The sequence below is a fragment of the Anarrhichthys ocellatus genome, unplaced genomic scaffold, assembly GCF_004355925.1.
Source record: "Anarrhichthys ocellatus isolate YVR2014 unplaced genomic scaffold, GSC_Weel_1.0 scaffold98, whole genome shotgun sequence".
Lineage (NCBI taxonomy): Eukaryota > Metazoa > Chordata > Actinopteri > Perciformes > Anarhichadidae > Anarrhichthys > Anarrhichthys ocellatus.
Window position 1 is genome coordinate 705833 of NW_022280128.1, and position 9679 is coordinate 715511.

Genomic DNA, 9679 nt, shown 5'->3' on the forward strand with positions numbered 1-9679 from the left:
TTAAGTGAATGGGGACGATATTGTTGATTGTCATAGTGTTCAACCAATCAGATCATTAGTTTGACATGTTGGGCGTATTCTTTGACGTATCAGAGCCTGCGGGCCGGCCTATAATGACGTCAGCATTATGCTCAGTGTCCTTGTGTAGCTTTCCCGCGAGGTACAGAGTGTGCTGTGATTGGTCAGTGGGCGAGCACGTGACTATCGTGAAACGAAACTTAACAGCCAGCAGAGACTGATGGGTAGTGAATCACATCGCGTGATGCAGCTCAGCCAATCAAAATGCATTCTGACTGACTGAGCTGCACCATGATAGAGTACTGAGCCGAGGAAAGACATTGCAGAGCAGTACGTTCAACGTTGAAGTTGTGAAAGTAAAATCCAATGTTAATCTCTTTGGGTCGCGGCTTGTCATTAAGGAATGATGGCGAATCCCACAGCCAGACCAGCTGAGAACATTATATTTTCCTGAATTTAGGCTTTTGCATTTTCTAAATGCTCGAGAATTATTCAAACGACTCGTACCGAAGGGTTTAATATGAAGATGTACATAGTTGCAGCATTAAAAATTAGTAATAGCTGTGGTGCCATAATGTGGTTATAAGGTGGTATTTCAGCTGCAGGACAGCAGTGAAGGCCCAGGTATAAAATGAACGGCCCGCCACTGAGAACAGCCAATCCTTAAGAAAAACAAAAAACAATGGAGAGCGCTTCTTGGACAAACCAGCATGCCCAGGCCCTCGTTAGTATTTGTGAAGAAGCCACATGTTAAACATTTCAATCCACCTTTCTCTTGCTATTTCCGTCTAGCACCACCATGGAGCCAGAGTCTCTGCTCTCCTCTGTAAGGTGAATCTGTAGTGGCTATTTGTCAAAGAGGAAAACAATGAAAACCAAAACTTGCATCACAAGGCCACTGATGCACCATTTCAGTCAGATTGTAACTCGGGCAAGAAGTTCAATGTCCAGTCGAGATTTGCGGTTTAGGTTGATTTTTTTAAATTTTATTTATTTATTTTTTTTAATCGTGATCAACAGCAAAGCAGTCTCTCTCTTGCTCTGGTAAAAAAAGAACATGTCTCTTTGTGGTGCATCACCTGACGCTGACCCACCTACTATATCTCTTCATCTAAACAGAAGAGACCAGGCCTAGTGTCAACAAAAAGATATTCTCCCAGAGGAGATATTAAAAACACAAATACAAGTGATTGACAAAAGAGCTGTGACACTGTTTACACAGAAAAGTTGGTAAACGGTTGAAGTAAAGGCGCGACTCAGCGTAGCTTTCCTCCAGTCCCACCCTCAGGCTGACATTTCAACATTGCAGCTAATAAAACGTCAGCCCAGGGTCCAGTTACGTTACTAGTGGGTCATTCTGCAGCGCTTAAGGTTAACTAGATGGTGGTCTTGCTAAAACAGAAATGACTGATATGCTGTGGAAGGCAACTAGTGTGTCTGCTTGATTATGACACTTTTAAAATATTTTTTGAAAAAACATTTTAAATGCTGAGATATCTTATTATTCACCTGCAAAAGTTTGTGTTTATAGTGTTTCTATTTTGTGCAGTGCAGAACAATTCCATTCATTCAGAGAGAGAGAGAGAGAGAGACTCCCCCATCTTGCCTACCAATGGTCTTTCTTGTATTAATTGTGTAATAACTGATTAAGGCTGCAAGCAGCATTGATCACGTTGACGCTTTCTTGACTATCAGACACTGCGTGCATGAGTTGGACCTTATTTAAGACGTGGCGCAGTGACGTCGTCGGGGGCATAAAGCTCAGATGTTTTGAGTGTCTCTCTGAATACTATTTTAAATGTAAGCCTGTAAAGATAGAAAAAAAACCCTTAATATGTGTTAATGCGCTATAGTGTTTGTAACACAACAGACTGTCAAAGTAAATGCAGTTCTCTAAACCAGCTGTGTGTTTGTGCAGGAGGGTCTGTGTAGTAAGTTAGTAGGAGTCACAAGAGCAGCCGCAGAGAAAAGGACCGGCTGTAAATACAGAGGCTGAGGGAGAGAAGTGGGATAAACTTGCTGTTAGTTCAACACTTGAATTAAACACTGACACTTTCATTTGCAGATGTTTAGTGATCTGTTTTAGCATTTTCAGAATGTAGTGTGGATCATTCATTGCAACCTGAATCTCACTGTTTACTGCTTTACAAGTATTATTGTGTCGCTTTGGATAAAAGTCTCTGCTAAATGACTGTATTGTAATGTAATTTATACGAATACCTACTCGCATGGCTTTAAAACTATTGTTGGCTCACTTTTGCTCTTCCAACATTATAAAATGCTTATATTTAGTTAACATGTTCTTCAGAAGGTATGCCCCCGACCCCCCCTTAGTGTGGACCTCTCTGTCTCTGAAGCCCTGCCTATGGCCATAGTCAGAGATGGGCAAAGATACATCAAAATGTATTTTAATACAAAATACCCCTCAAATAAATGTATCAAAATAAAATACAAAATACTGGTGCCAGAAAATGTAACAAAATACAATACATGTATTTTGTATTTAAAATACAGGAAATACTTTTTTCTGGATTTTCCATTTTGTCACAATTTGGTATAGCAGAGCATTCAGGTTTGGGCTATATAATGTACACAAAGCTCTGGTGAACCCCACAAAAAGGAAGAACAGTCACAGAATGTCAGTGTAACTAAGCACATCTGTGCTTGTTGATGGTCCTTCTTGAACATCATCTTGCTGAGACATGTTGTCCACCTGGCCAACTGTAGAATGTATGAAATAATAAAACTAAGAATACTTTCATAATATGCCTTTTAAATAAAATAAATTGGATATTTAATGGTTTTTTTTAACAAATGGACATCTACTATCATAGCCTGGCTAACTGTGAACTATATTATCTGCCAGTAATTGATATGGCATTGATATGATATGGTATTGATTGATATGGCATTATGATATTCACATTGAGAAGATACAGCATAACTTGTAATACAGTGCAAGATTAGATGGTCAGACGTCTCTTGATAAGGTTATCATGAACATACAAGCTCCCAATCTCCCTCTTCCTATAGCTAGCTACTCCACTGATAAGTTAACTTGCTAAACACTGGCTATGCACTAGCCTAGACAGCATGCTAGCGTCATTAGCATGTTAGCATTGAGCTTGATATTGTAACCGTCCATCACCATGTGTATAGAATAGGCTATGTACCCAGACATCAATTATACATCTGTCACACTCGGATAAAATATTTAACTTGACAGACAATCTGTTAAACTTGAAGATCTGAAGACTGAACTCGTGAACTGTTTTTTGATTTCTGAAGAAAGTATTTTGAGTATTTTAAATACAAAGTTACTCCACTCTAAAGTATTTTGTTACAAATTACGTTCGATTTTTATCGGCCCTATCAAATACAAATTACAAAATACTCAAAAGTAATTGAAATACGTATTTCAAATACAAGTCTCTGGCCATGGTGTGGATTTAGATTAGATCATTGAGCTGCTTGAACTGCTGTTTCCAATGTTGGGCACAAACTTTGAACCTCATGTCTCAAGATCAGTTCTCAACAACGGTTTCTTTAGAGACTTTCATTGACCGTACGACCAGATCATACTGTATATTCATTTACACTCGAATGCATCTTCCAAAGAGTCAAAGACTGGCTTAAGATGGGATCTCTGTCACAAAGCACCAGATAAACACACAGAGTTGTTATCAAGCTAGTGTGTTGCAAGGAAACACATTGTTACATTTTAAAGCCTCTGACAACTTACACCTAAGAAGTAGGTGGCACTACTAAAACATTCAGCTTATTCCAGCCCTTCATTGAAGCTATATTTACACAAAGGCAAATATTTCAATCTATGACTCCGAATGGAAATATTTTAAATGCATTTTGCATCATTAGATACACATTTCTCAAAATGTCTGCCAGACACTGTGCCTGTCTGTCAGTCTAGTGTATGGTGAGGAGAATAGTATGTAACCACGTGCTTGCCCCAACTGTCCAGCATCATTCAACCCGTCAGCAGCACAAAGGTGTGATATTAAGTGGGATTCTTTAGCTTAAAACTTTCTGGACCCTAGCCCTATTTTTAGGCCTCTGCTCAAAAAGAGTGTATTTCTGCAACTACAAGTTCTTTTTTAATGATTTTGATGTTATAATAAAGGTAACACTTGTGATATTTGTTCAGATGTGTAAATATCAGTGCATATGTTACTGGTTAAGAGTAAATGAAGATGGCACACAGCTCAAATTGAAAAAAAGCCCATTTATTGGTATTATTTCTTTGAAATAATGTAGCTGAATGTCTAAACCTCTCCCAAATCATAGCACAATATGTGAAGTCTCTGCAAAGTTTGACTTTGATAAAGTGAAGCAGAACAAAATTAGAGGTTTTAGTACAGAGAGGTCAGGCGAGGTCACCAAAATGGTCATTTTGGAAACATCTGTTCCATTTTAATTTTCTATACTATATAACTATATATTTCACTTGTTTTATCACTAATGGTGTTCAATCCATCCATTTGGCTTCATTTTGAGCCGGTTTGTCTCTGAGCCTGTTTGTGTCTGTGATCCATGGATCTATTCTGGTCTGACCGCAGTTTCTCTGTGTCTATGTAAACCTAACTCAGCAGCCCATTGGTCGATTTCAGTCAATGACCCCTCCTTCGACGCGTCGGAGCCTATAGAATTGAGCTGGGACAACGTGGGATTGATTGACTGAATCATTAGCCAGTCAGAAGCAAAACCGCGCCGTCCCTCGCGAAGCGTAAAATCTGATACGCCGAAAGTCAAATCCCTTCCCCCAGCTCCCCTACGTTAGGTAGACCCCCCTTTCTTCACGGAAGCAGTTCAATGACAAACATATTTGAATGGAAATAACCGGGAATTTATCCGTTCTCTTCACGAAATCAGCTCACGGTGAGGTGCGTTTATGATTATTATTGATAAAGCGGTTTGTGGTTATGGTGCTTGTTTGCTCATAGCTCTGTAATGGTTTCACGGAGAGAAATTCTGAAGATATCTCTGGAATCTGTGTCGAATTCTCTTGCTTTCTGATGTATTGGTTGTCCGTGTTAGCCTTTAGCTTTGTGTTCGTAGCTTTGTCCGGAGTGCGTAGCTCGCCGAGTCATGGCGAAAAATACGTGATATTGTGGTACATGTTCTAGTTGATTATATTAGTTTGTGTAGAATTGTGTTTGGAGTGTGTAAAATGGCTTCCATGATATTGTTCCCCAGAATCTCTTGGTTAAGTGGGTATAGAAAATGTGTGCAACATTCATTATATTCGTTCCTGAGAAGTGCATTGTACGACACGCTGTACACTAAACTTTCTCCGTAGCCCCCCCCCTATCCCCGGGGGGGCTCTCGGGTGAGGAGAGTTAAATTAAAGTGCAAAACTCACCCACCTCCCTTTGGTAACAACTGTAATCAGGTGTCTGATACTCTTGTTTCAGGGGTCACATCGCATCACTGAGGTCCATGCTGCACACACACTTTCAGTTGTTTTCAATAAAGACTACTTTTCAAAAGTTTGGAATCACCTGTTATATTGATATTATTATTATTCTTACCTTCAATAGTAGCTATTTTACACCAAACGTATGTTTTACATTCAAAATAGTTTAGGGCTTAAAAGAATAATAATGAAATGATTCAAATGTTCACTTTGTTGATGTCCCCACAGTGTTGCAAGGAAGGGGAGAATACTGTTTTTATTTTCCCCCAAATTTGATTTAGAAATTGTTTCCAGTCCAGAAAAGCACAAGTGACCTTCGATCATTACTAAACCACAATGTATTGTGGAACCTGTTTTTCTGTCTTTGGGCCCTCCGCAGACTGCTCACTGGTTAGATAGAGTAAGTTTGAGTCCATAGATGTTCAGCTGATATTTACTGACGACTTGGGAGTGAGGTGTTTTGGTCTCGATGTACAAAACGTTGGCAAACCCTTCACATAACATCTATTTGTAAAGAGGACCCTAAAACCAAATCAAAAATATATAGTCGTTCTGAATCAGGCTGTTGTGGAAAGAGATTCCAGACTTGTGAACGGTAGTGTAGGTGGGTTGAATGAGACAATGGGCGCCTGGGCACACATCAGATAAAAGCCCCCTGCAGGCAACAGTTTATCGTAGTAGTTTTGAATTTTAGCTTGTTAACCATGTTTGAAAACTGCATGTAAACTCTATACAGCGTGTATTTTGTTCACACTGGGGATGAAGAGAGGCTGACTAACTGTATTTCAAAGCCACAGATGATCTATTTCTACTGACATAAAAACAGCCGACATTATAACAACATTAACATAAGAAAACAGAGCAAACGTGATGAGGGAGTCACAAAGCAACAGAGCAGAGATACTCAGCAGTCAAACGTTTCAAATGCTTTACTAATTAAATGTTGGCTTGTATAGTAAGTGGGCCTAGTAGTTGTAACAGTACAGTAGCTGCCTCAGTGTGGAATGTGCTGTCAAGTGACACTGTGCTCTTGTGCCTCACTTTACAAAAGTTGATCTATCCTCAGAGGACAAAACTGTCCCCTTCTTAAAACTGCTCTGAAATATATTATTTTACACTTTTACTGAGTTAAATCTTTTAACTGACTTCAGTCCTGATCATAACCAACGTTACCAAATATTCTTTGTTTCAGAATTTGAACCTTTTAAATGCTAGTTTGTTCCACTGTTGTTATGGGAAAACAACAACACAAACATTGAATTATATTTATTATACTAAATGCTTTCACAGTCTGGCATATGTCAATGAATGGCAACAACATTGATTTTGATGTATTGCATCAAACATAATACAGCAGCAATGCCCCTAGTGGAAACCAGAAGAACAGCATATATTGACCAGTAGGGACAACATTTGAACATGTCTCAATCTGGTGGAAACAAGGAAAACTACTATTTTGAAGCCAGGGCTCTAGAGTGAGAGCCTGATACAATAGAATGCATCATTTTATGCTGTAATGCTAATGACCAAGCATGCAAAAGTGTGGTTACTAGGGGGGGGGGGATCGATTCTTGGGTGCATCGCGATTCTCTCTTGAACGATGATGTCACACGTTGGCCCACGAGGCACAACATTCATCTCAACCTTTTTACGGACACTAAAGCTAAAGTCATGGTGTGACTGAGGAAAACGGGTACGATAGAAGAAACATGCTCCAGAATCTAGAGTCACCGTAAACGTGCACTGTATCCTCCATGTATAGGTTCATATTCCAGATAGTTATTTTTATACGAGAGCTGAATACTCATTTGTTTGAAGAGAAGCCTCTATTATTTATCTGTGAATAAGAGCAGCTTGTTATGTCTCATGACTGAGAAGATGCTGAAGTCTGTGTTTATAGGCTACAGGCCCAATTTGATTTATTTTCTTGTTGGTTGTCTTTGCAATGATTGGGAATGTAACAACATCTTCTATTTGTTACTAATATTGAATTAATAAAAGATAATGGAAGTCAATTAATCTTTTTTTTTTTTTAAATTATGAATCATTACAAATATGCAGTGTTTTAAAAACACAAAAAGAGTCGCAGTGAGAAAAAAATAAATCATGTATAGAAAGATTTTGATGCATCACGATGAATCGATAATCGTTTTATAATCGCACCGTAGTCCTCTGAATGGGAACTAATGGAATAGTGAGGTGCCTAGTGGTTCCCTCCCCTAGTGGATGCGTTTGTCCGTGAGGGTCTGCGAGTCTATATTTGAGCTACTCTGTTTATTATACACTTATTATGGAGCTGAATTTGAACTGAAAATGATAGAAAAAGGGTAAATGTCTAGCAGTTAGCAAGCGCTAAAGTTACTTCTGGAGATGTACCTTTCTGTCTTAATCTGTAGGAATGAATGCAGAATGTTAAGTTGTGAGAAGTAACTTTAACTGACTGAGCATGCGTCATAAATATTCCAAAGTCATTTTTGCCTGCTGTGGGTTTTTATGTAGAAATTGAAGTGTCAGACAGCGCAAAGATGAGTTGCCTGCGCAGATGAAGAAAGGTCTGAAATTACGCTTAAGCTATGATATGTTTCTGAAGATACAGTAGAGGACAATTTCACACACAACAGCAAAACTAAGTCCCTCTAGCTCCTCCCCTGCAGGTAGAAGAGGCTGATCAACTTGTTGAGGAAGCAGAGGAGAGGAGAAACGGCCTTCAGCTGGACGCAGAGCTAGAGAAGCTGAAGCTGGTGCGTGCCGAGGTGATGGAGAAGAAACAGGAGCAAGAGCGCCAGATACAACAACACACCGTAATCAAGGCTGTCATGGAGCAGGCATGCAGGATGAGTAGGGTACTTTTACACGCAGAGAAACTAAATCTAAATTTGTTTATTGCACATTAATAGTCCATTATCAAAAGGTCCACTTACTTAAACAGAGGTTTCCAAAGTTTTAAGATTGTACCACGATGCAACAAACCCCATTTTAAAACGTGACGGTGGATCTCAGATCGATGCAGCTAATTTGGTAACGTTTCTCATTTAGTTAGAAGTGGCGCAATAAGTCTTAAGTCATGGTGGTAATCCTCCCGCAACCTTGATGCATCTGATCTCTCAGTGATCAGTGATCTCTCAGTGATGAGAGATCGGATGATCTCTCAGTAGGCAGTGATCTCTCAGTAGGCATGAACACTAAACATTACATAGATAGCATTGCTATGTGAAATAACACCTCCGGCCCCGTCTCCTTACAGGTAAATGTCTTCTTTTAGAAAAATCATTTCTATGGTGTGTGTAGAGGTGGTCATGGAATTGTTTTGAGTCTGAAGTTAGATTTTTGAGCTGCAACTTTAACATGTGTGTTAGTTTAATAATGTGCAGGACCTTGCGGATCATTTATATATCGTAGTCTTCTCCACATTCGAGATGATTTCCAGGAGAGGTAGAAAAAGGCGTACCAGCAGGTCGACCAGCTGAGAGGATCACTGCTGACACTGGAGGACAATGATCGTCTGCAGCGGCTGCAGAAGAACCTACTGCTGTCCCGGCTCCAAACCAAGTTAGACAAGACGCGTGCTGAAGCGAAACACTGGGTATCAGAGATGACACTGAGCGTACACCAAATCAAATGTTGCCTACATATGCAGCTACCATCTTGTGTGAAATGCACTTGTCCCTCACAGGAAAGCAAGTGGAACCACATTCAGGAAACGGCTGCAAAGAAAACAATCTCGCTGGGACAAATTAAGATGGCGACCCTTTGCCTCTATGAAATGACAGGTGACAGAGTAGCTGACGGAGCTGTGGATAAGAGTGACACAGTGAAACAGTTTGATAAGGTGTGGACCCTGACAGAGCAGAGATGGTTATGAACAGCAGAGAGACAGAAAATAAACTGACAGTTTTCTACCGTTTCCTCCTCAGGTCATGATATTCATGCAGGACCACGAGGACATACTTAAACAATATCAAACTCCCCCACAGCAGAATGATGGACAGGATAAAGACAAGCCTGTAAGGAACAAAAAAGCACCACTCAGAGACAGAATATAGATTTCTTTACTTGGTAAAGGCAGGGTCAACACCGGGAGGTCAGCCCAAAAAGCAAACAAATCCAAAAAGGGGCAGGCAAAAATCCAAAGTCGACAAAACAGGCAGGCAGGGTCGGAACAGGCTGTGTGTGTGTGTGTGTGTGTGTGTGTGTGTGTGTGTGTGTGTGTGTGTGTGTGTGTGTGTGGAG

The 9679-nt window shown here is 40.0% G+C and overlaps 1 pseudogene; it reads left to right on the plus strand.

The window, feature by feature from the left end:
• Positions 1 to 817: 817 nt before the first annotated feature.
• Positions 818 to 9679, plus strand: part of LOC116399044 (coiled-coil domain-containing protein 42-like) — an 85443-nt pseudogene continuing 76581 nt past the window's right edge.